The sequence below is a fragment of the Lissotriton helveticus genome, chromosome 7 (genome assembly GCF_964261635.1).
Source record: "Lissotriton helveticus chromosome 7, aLisHel1.1, whole genome shotgun sequence".
NCBI classification, from domain to species: Eukaryota; Metazoa; Chordata; class Amphibia; order Caudata; family Salamandridae; genus Lissotriton; species Lissotriton helveticus.
This window is the reverse complement of record NC_136068.1, coordinates 609,220,131-609,230,354: the sequence shown is the minus strand read 5'-3', so window position 1 is coordinate 609,230,354 and position 10,224 is coordinate 609,220,131.

The following is a 10,224-nucleotide window of genomic DNA, read 5'->3' as shown; positions in this document are numbered from 1 at the left end:
CGACTTCGGAGTACTCTGGCAGGAGAGAGGTTTCATGACTTCTCATGGAACCAAGATTCAGCATGGTCTCCTCATTCAAGCTCTGTTAGATGCAATACATTTACCGACAGCTATCGCAATCATGAAGTGCAAGGCACATACGAAAGTTACTGATATCATTTCCCAAGGTAACGATCTAGCAGATCGAACAGCCAAGCTTACAGCTCAGACACCAGACATTCCAGTTAACACGACACAGACATCCACTCCAGAACAGACTACTTGTATGACAGTTAAGGACCCTACACAAGATGTCATAGACATACAGTTACATGCTACTTCCGAAGAAATCAAGAAATGGTCTGAACAAGGAGGGGTCCAGACAGATCAAGGATGGGTGACGAAGGGAAAAGCCACATGGTTTCTCCCCGACTCTATGGTTCAAGTCATTATTAATACCGCACATAGTCCAGCACATCTAGGAGAAAAGGCCATGTTAGACAGTATACAGAACGTTTGGTTCAACAAGCATTTACGAGCTGCAGCCAAGCAGAAAGTTCGTACTTGTATGATATGTTGTCAATTCAATCCAGGTAAAAGTGTCCCGGTGGAACAAGGTGGATTCCAACCTCCTGACCACCCTTTTGAAGTCCTCCAGATGGATTATATTCAGATGGAGCGATGTCGAGGTTTCAAGTATGTCCTCGTAGTTGTATGTGCTTTGTCCAGGTGGACAGAAGCATATCCATTTCCAGATTACACAGCTACGACCACTGCCAGGCAGTTGGTTCGTGAATTCTTTCCCCGCTATGGACTCCCTAGGGTCGTGTATTCTGATAACGGCCAGCCATTCTCATCCGAGCTTATGAAACATGTTTCCCTTTTGTTAGGGTACCAGTGGAAGTTCCATTGTGTGCGCCATCCTGAAGCAGCCGGTCTCGTAGAGAGACATAATCAGACCCTGAAAATCCGTATTGCCAAGATATGTAAAGAGAAAGGTGTAGACTGGCTAGTTGCCCTGCCAGTTGCTCTATTTTTTATGCGGACGGTTGCACATTCCAGATCAGGTCTGTCCCCGTATGAGGTCGTATTGATCGTTCAAGTCCACTGGAGCCCCGCTGGAAGGAGCCACGTCTAGTCTTATTAACCACGAGGACTGCTGTGAAGTTGGAGGGCCGGAAGGGATGGGTCCATCTGTCCCATATAAAGAAGTTCCATGGAATTCGTGAAAAGACATTTGCAAAGGACATTTCTAAAGACTGCCTGAAACCAGACTCTGAACTTGATTCTGAACTTAAAGTTCCTCTGTTAGAGAAAACTCCGCAACAGGAGTATAAGTTGAAGCTTCGGTCTAGTAAAATAAGTCAGCCAGTTTAATTGTCTAAGTCCCTCTCGGGTGAAACGGTTAGACAGGTCCCTGACATGTATGAGATAGACCCCCATAGTGAGAGAGTTAGTCAAAACTCTATACGATGTATCGTCATTCTAAGTTTCTTATTGTTTCTAAGTTTAATGGTTACCTGCACAAGTTATGCATTACATTTATGTTTTCCAATTTCTCATGTAAATAAGTTTTCTAATGCTACAGTAGAGCACACATTTAGTGATCTGCCTCCTCACGAGCTATCCTATCATCTTGCTATGCGAAACAATACATTTATTAGAATGTTACACTATTCACACCAGACCAGCAATGCCACCAATTGTTGGGTGTGTGGTCGACTCCCCCCTTTCCAGACACCGAAGGGAGTTCTGCCACTCTTTCCATATCCGTTTTCACATAATGGTTCGTGTGGAGCATGGTCCACGTTAACGTCATCTTCCAATGATATGTCCCTTCTGAACAGAACATGTTTTCCAGACAAGCAAGGTCTCCCCCATAGAACAGGGTTAGATCTAGAAAATGAAGTTTACAATTTAGGTAATTATTCTTCGAATTTTATGGTCCTGAATGTTCAGTCTGATACTACTCCAGATTTGCCTGCTATTTCAGTATTACCAGTCAAAGGCGAATTATGTGTCAGAAAGAATGGTTCCGCACATGTAGGACATAGTGATTGTACTACTACTGTCGAGTATAGTGACAGTGGGAAATCTATTTTCAAAGCCTCACGTCATTCTTATTTTGTTTGTGGTCAGACCGCATATGTTCGTCTGCCCCTCGATTGGGATGGAACATGTTACATTGCCTTCCTACTGCCACCAGTTTTTCTAGCCCCATCTGATTATCACAGAAACACACATCTAGTACACGTCAGACATAGAAGGGAGATCGAGTCCCCAATTGTCGATCAAACTGAAACTACTCTAGAACAGTATCAAGACTTTAATAAAGGTTTCTTCTTCTTTATAGGACCTGTCCAGAATAGTAAGTTAATACGTAGATTAACCAGAACCCTTGAAGCAGTAGTGAATGAGACTACTTCTGCTCTAGGTAACTTAACTGAAGAGCAATCTGCTATGAGATTTGTCGTGCTCCAAAATCGTCTCGTTCTTGACGTCATACTGGCCGATAGAGGAGGAGCATGTAGAGTCATCGGATCCAGTTGCTGCATTTTCATTCCTAATAACGCACCGTCTGTTTATTCAGCTATAACCAGACTTCATAAAATTGCCCATCAGTTACACCAGAATCCAGGCACCTGGACATGGTCCGGTTGGCTCTGGAGTATCATATCTGCCTGGGGATGGAAAGTATTGTCATTCCTAGGTATTGCAGTAATGATCATATTCAGTTGCTGCCTCTGTATACAATGTGGCCCTGCGATTTGCGGCATGTGCGCTACCTCTTGTATTCCTAGTCCTAAGTCCCGTTCCAAGACAATTCGAGACGAGCAGATGATGCTATATGAAATGATAGATGGTATCATGAATATTGATGTTTCCTGATGGAAACGTAGGGCACCAGGAGGGAATGTGGAAAAGTAAATTTTGCCATGTCGTATGTGCCTACGTGTTCCCCATCTTATGTTATATGTGCATGATCAATATGCATGTATTCCCCTCTGATCGATTAAAGACGCAATTACAGTTGTGTCCATCTCTAGTATGCCAGTTTCCAGTCTTCGTGAAAGCTACGAACACTAGGCCTATGTAAACCTACGTTGCCACGTTTCACAGTGTGCACGTTAATTCATTGAATTGTCCCCGTTTCTAGGCCTCAAAAGGGCCCGGACTCAGATTCAGCTCCTGTTTCCTGAACCCTCTCCGAGGAGCGATACAGCCCCCACCTGCATCCCTGACCCTTAGCTTACTTTCATGCCATGCAGTGCCCGGCCCGGCCTGGCTCTGCCTCCCAGTCTGCCAAGAGTATGTTATGTTTCTAGTTATCAGTCCAGCCCTCCTTCTCTGCATTCCTAAGCTACTGAATCGCATCAATAGTTTCCGTCATGGTCTAGCCTTTATGTCTCCATGTAAGAGAAATACTGTATTAATATTCATAGAATATTCCCAGCACACGCAATACATGTAGAATAATGCATGCACCAGTCTTAGTGTCTGTTAAGCCTTTACCCTGATAACTTTTGGATTCTATCAACATGTACTCTAAACACCAGATACTAGATATGCCTGGGTACATGTCGCTCTGACACTCCAGACTTTAGTCTCCTCTTCTAGCACAGAAGTCATAGCCCCCAGTTCTCCCTGGTAACACGTCATTGTCAGTTTGCGCGCACCACTAGGTTAGAGGTCCCAGCTGCTCAGGAAGCCCCCTCCATGTTTCCGCCCCATTTGTGACATATTCTGTTACGTTTGCATCACATGTCTATATATACGCCCTGTACACGCCTTCTTGTTACATCATTTTGCCCTTATCTTTCGCGACTGTTACGAACCACGCCTACTGCTACGCCTACTGTATTGAATGTAATGTATTTTGTTTAACTATATATATATTGTGCACTGCTATTAAAAGTTATCCCTTATGCTCCCAGATCCTGCCCCCGGCAGCTGCCATCCTATTCCCGTACAGGCTGTCCTGTCCTGTTCCTGTCCTTTATGCCTGATTAAAGCCTGTAAACTTCAGCTACCTCGAATCTTGACACCTTGATAAACCTGCCTTGCTGACCGGATTGCCCGTGGATTCTTTGCCTCTCCTCCAACGCCTCGCGGAACCCGCTGCGCGGGTCCCGCCTCGCAGAGGGGCACTTTCCTTTCCTTTGTGGGCTGTTAGCTGCTGCTGGGGTAAGACAGGGGCTGAGGGCTGCGAGCAAGAGGGCTGGGACTACATTTCCCAGGAGTCCCAGTAACCCTGCCCGTTCCACCTGGGCTGCTCTCCCTCCCCGCCCCGCCCCCAACGACCGGGTGATTAAATACCGGCTTTCACTGCACTTCGTGGGACACCTTGATAAACCTGCCTTGCTGACCGGATTGCCCGTGGATTCTTTGCCTCTCCTCCAACGCCTCGCGGAACCCGCTGCGCGGGTCCCGCTTCGCAGAGGGGCACTTTCCTTTCCTTTGTGGGCTGTTAGCTGCTGCTGGGGTAAGACAGGGGCTGAGGGCTGCGAGCAAGAGGGCTGGGACTACATTTCCCAGGAGTCCTAGTAACCCCGCCCGTTCCACCTGGGCTGCTCTCCCTCCCCGCCCCGCCCCCAACGACCGGGTGATCATCGTAATAGCTATTTATTAACGTGTGCATACCGCTGCGCGGGAGCTCGCCGGGAGAAGCCCGGGACAAGGGCGGGACCGTCTGCGGCCGTCAGAGGCCTAAAGAGACTGGACTGGGCCAGATTCCCTGGTCGATTACTAAACGACCTAGGACTCTTGTGTGAGTGCTTGCGGGGTTATACTATATTATCAATCATTATGTCAATCGAAATACTAACCCCGGAGTTGGTTGGCCCTGAGAAACCTGTGAGTTTGATAAATGGGAAATTAGATAACTACTTTAAGAAAACTCTTTTGGATTCTCCAACCACCGCCAGCCTTGAAGAACTTCGGGCTGAGCGACGGCGGTCGGTTGAAAGCCTAAAGAATAGACCATTCCCGGGTTCACCAGTGTTAATTAGCTCCACGGGGGACGGAACTCTTACAGAAAATATCTGTACCCCCTCGCAGGACAGCATCCCTCTAATATTTAGAGAGGGAACATCTACGAATGAATTTGAACCCTTAGGCACTACTAGTAAATTGCCAACCATTGTTACCACTCCTAGTACAACTAAATCTATTGTTATAACCAAAGCACAAATTACCCCTATTCCTAAACAATCTAAAGCAGTTAAAAGTAGGGCAAAAAAAGTTACACCAGTTAAAATTTATGGCCCTCCTCCGACAAAAAGGCGTAAAAAATCCGACCTTCCAAAGAGGAAAATTAATCATGCAGACTTTGGCATTAAAAAGGACGACAGTATTAGGGGAGAACGGGTTAAAGTAACAGAAAAAGGAAGGATAGTTATATCACCTACGCATTCATGCGTAACCCCCTTTATAGACCCTGTTATCTCCACCGCCGACAGTCCCCCCGCGGTTGTCACGCTACAGGAACCACTAAATGGTGCCCTGATCGATAGTATAGAGTCTATACTGAGGACCCATACTCTGGCTATCGTAGACAGACTCAATAAACTAGAAAATAGACTTGAGAAGATAGAATATGAACTGGGAATCAAGATAGGGATTAATAAAGTGATGCCTAATCCCCTTATACCAACTCCGATTTTACTTACCTCACCAGGAATTCCCGCTATAACTATTATACCTACCCCTGTTCAGACTACCATCTTGCCTCAATCTTCAAATAATATGAGTGGAAGCACACCAGGGAGTAACCCTGTTGTACTTAAAAGTAAACCCACATTGTCCCCGGCTGTAACGTCTAATGGACAGCCGAATAACCTTGGTCAAGCTCCAGGGATTAAGACGAGAGTTAGAGGAAACGAGTGGCCGGCTCGAGGTAACTATAATAAGGGCCCCCTTCCAGAACTCCCACCAGAAGCTGTACCCTTTGTAGTAGTTCTTACTGGGGTACCAGAGCTAGAGAAGAACAAACGGGAGGGCTTTGCCCAGCTGAAAAATAAAATATCGCACTGGTTAAGTCTACACAGACCTATTGCAAATAATATCAATGGAGAAATTGTCCATGTCCGCCGCCTTCCTTGGCTGGGAGGAAGACCCAAAGATATTGAGGGAGACATAGTGGTCATTAATTTTAGAGATCAGAATGCTGTCCATTTTATACTTAACTGGCATTCTGACCACGGTAGTAAATCTATTACCCCTCGTCCCCTAACATATTTTTACCCTCGCTCAGTGGTGTTCCCACCCAATCATCCATCAAGGCGAGCTCCTCCCCCCCCTTATTGAGGCAAATGCTCTCAAACCCATATCGTCCACCTGTCTACAAAAATGGATCTATTTTTAACGACAAGCAACCTCCCATAGTTGTAGATCCGTATGGGTGGAATACTGTAGGACCAAGGTACAACTCCCTAACACACAGGAGAATGGATCATCTTAAACCTTTTACACCCCTAGATACCACCAACAGGTTTGATGTGTTTAGTGGCCTGGAAGACTGCGATTGATGCCATCGAGCCACAGGGGAGGGGGGTAAGGAATTCTGTGGAGACACAGGGGGAGATACGGGTGCAGGCACGGGGGAAAAAGGCTCAACTGATATTAACCCACTCAATGGGTACAATGCTACTTGTAGCTCTGGGGGTAATACATGTAATTCTGGGCAGCTTCATTGTAACTCAGATATTCCTACCCCGGCTAATGGAAGTACAACTCCGACCCGACTGTCTGAAGACCCCGTGCCAGGGGAAGTAATTCACATTCATACCCTACCCCCACCATCTAGGGAGGCTGTTAGTTTAACAGAACGGGGATATAAGATGGCGAGTTGGAATATTGCTGGGTGGAATAATAAGATAGATTGTCTAGGATGGTTAGAATTTATAACCCAATTTGACATCTTGTGTCTCCAGGAGACTTGGGCGGCCGTAGATGTCTATTTTGATGGGTATGTTGCCTATAATTGCCATGCTCAGACATCCAACATGGGGAGAGCCAGTGGTGGGATGGTGATATTGCTCTCTGTGAGGATACCGGTTCGAGTGAAAACCCACCGGATTGTTGGTCTGCACTCCCAGCTGTTGTGGTTACAACACAGGAATGGGCGAAATGTTTTAGTAATAAACCATTATAACAATGTCTTTAACCATTCAAAAACATATATGGTTGATGAACTAGAAGCGGAGGTGGAAAGGCTACATGGGCGCAGTGATGTGTCTTTTGATATTCTGTGGGGCGGAGATTTCAACATTCACATGTGCCCATTTGCTGGCAAAGGGGTGTGTGGGTACGGGGGTGAGGTGGGGGAAGATCGGACCCATTTTCTACATTCTGTTTATGGGGAATCTCTAAACACTCTTATGCTTAAAATGGATTTATGCATTATGTTACCTGGCGTAGACAGTGAGGGTAACTCGGTACCGACCTTTATTGGTAGGAATTGTGCCACGGTTATCGACTACCTCATTGCCTCCTCCAGTATTACAGCTTTGTGTTCCTTACCCGTAATAGTAGACCCAGCCTTAAGCGATCATAACTGTCTAACAATGTATCTCTCCTTATGGGGGGATAAAGTAAAGGCGTCACATGGTGCAGTGACAGATGTAGTTCCACATAGACCTAATGGCCCTAGAATTAAATGGGGTAGGCAAAACGAGGAACGTTTACTATGTACCATTGTGTCTGCCTGTATAGATGAGGTGGAATGCTGTCTTGAACCCGAAAAGGATAATGCTGATATTCTAGCTAGCTTCGACATCATTAATAAAAACATTGCACAAATTTTAACTGGAAGCAAACCAAAGGGGCCTAGGATTAACGGGGGATGGTTTAACAGGGAATGTACTAACTCCTTACAAAAACTCAAAGTTGCTCTTAAGGGTAAACCCAGGGATAAGGAAGCAGTTAAAACCCTTAGAAGGGAATACTCAATTCATCTGAGGGATAGAAAACAGGAACTAAAGGAAGAGGCCTGGAACAACTTGACTAAGGCAGTGGATCTTAAGGATGCCAAGCTTTTCTGGTCCACTGTCAATAGTCCCTTCCTCCATAATGAAGAAGCCCCGGTTATGTCTGCTCAGGTGTCTGAGGAACAATGGGTGGCTCATTTTACTAGCATTTTTAACCCTGAAGGACTAGTTGTAGAGGGTGATAGGGAGACCGTGGCTTTTATCCCCCTACCTCTTAATATCACAGTCTCTGAGGTGGATGCCGCCATCCGGGCCAGTAAGGGGGGAAAGGCGCCGGGCCCTGATGGGGTACCCGTTGACCTTTATAAAGCCGAGGTTTCTATCTGGAGTCCATTGTTAACAAAGGTTTTTAATGCAGCTGCAATGATTGCGGCCCCACAGATCTGGGGGGAATCAATCATTATCCCGGTGTATAAAAAAGGGGAGAGGGGTGAGGCAAAAAACTACCGCCCGATTTCTCTCCTCACTGCTTCCCTAAAAATTATGAGTAGGGTATTACTGAGTCGTCTGGAGGAATGGGTAGAAGATCAAGGGATCCTTGCGGATTCTCAGTATGGATTCCGCAAGGGGTTAGGCACCATAGAACAATGCATTAATTTAGATCTTATTATATGCAAATATACAAGGGCTAAACAAGGCTCGTTGTTTCTTTGTTTTGCCGACCTGACCAGTGCCTTCGACCTGGTTGATCATGGTCTTCTGTGGTCAACCTTGTTGGACATGGGTGCTCCAAAGGATATTATCTATTTTTTGGCCCAACTTTATAGGAATCTGACGGCTAAGATACGCTACGGGCAATCGGGGGAGTGTACACCCAGTATCAAAGTAGGTTCTGGAATAAGGCAGGGATGTGTCCTTGCACCTCTTCTTTTCTCCCTTTTTATAAACGCAATTGAGTCGGAACTACGGACCATCAGTGCAGATGCACCGACTGCTGACGGCCTTTCCATCCCAATATTGCTTTACGCGGATGACGCTGTTCTGCTTTCACAAACACCTCTTGGGTTGCAAAAACTTATGAATAAATTTGCAGATTTTATTAATGGGAGAAAATTAAAAATTAATAATTCCAAAACTTTTATAATGCCCTGTGGGAAGAAAATTTAAAACTTAAGGCCCTTTACAGTTATGGACCAAACTATAAAAGTGGTGGACAAATTTTGTTATTTGGGTATCACCTTTAACAGAGGGGGGATGTGGACACCTGAAATGATTAATGTAAGAGCCAAAATGGCCAAGTGTTCTTTTGGCATATTTAAGTTCGCATCCAAGTTAGGCTCAAGACGGATACCAGACATGTTGTACTTATACCGCCATAAATGTGTTGCTCTGGCCCTATATGGCTCAGGAGTGTGGGGCCATTGTAATAACAACATGCTCCAGGTTGAGGAAAACAAATTTGTCAAAAAACTCCTGTGTTTACCATCTTCTGCCTCAACAAAGCTGATCCATCAGGAGGTTGGTCTAGAACACCTATCTGACTTGATCAGATTAAGACCCCTGTTAGTATGGAGATCTATATGGATTAAGGAACAGACTGGTTTCACAAGAAAAATTATTTTAGACTGTCTTCATATGGACAAATGTTCCCGCATCCCTTGGCTTAACTATATTATTCGAACATTTAGTGATGTTTTTAATCTTACTGTGCGTGATAACCCTTTTTGTGTTTTAGATATACCGAAGAGTGAGCTTAAACATGAATTTTTGAGGGTTAGCATGGGGAAGCGTAACGCAGCTATTGCCCAGTTCTCTACACATGTTTTTTACGACAGATACACTAAGGAAGAAATGGGGCTTTCAGGATATCTTAAATTGGTCACTATCCGATCCCACCAATATGTATTGACAAGATTACGGATGGGGATTGTTCATTTGCTTGTCGCTTATCCTGTAATGAAGACTTATACTACCGCCCCCTGTCCGTGTGATGGGACCACAGAACAAAGTACGGAGCACTTTTTATTGTTATGCCCTCTTTATCTTCACCTCCGAAAAATATATCTGAAACCGCTTTTCAAAAAATATAATGTATCCACTATTGTATCGGCCATGGGGCTTTTATTTGGACTTGATTCACAGGACATCTGTTTTTTTACTGCTGTATTTATTTTAAAATCGATTTGTTTGAGGAAAAGCACCCTTTTTGATATGTGATTAACTTAAAATTTGCTGTATCCTCATGTTTTATCACTTATGTATGTATGTACTTTTATGATCATTAATTAATGACCGAATAAAGTTTTTGAATTTGAAT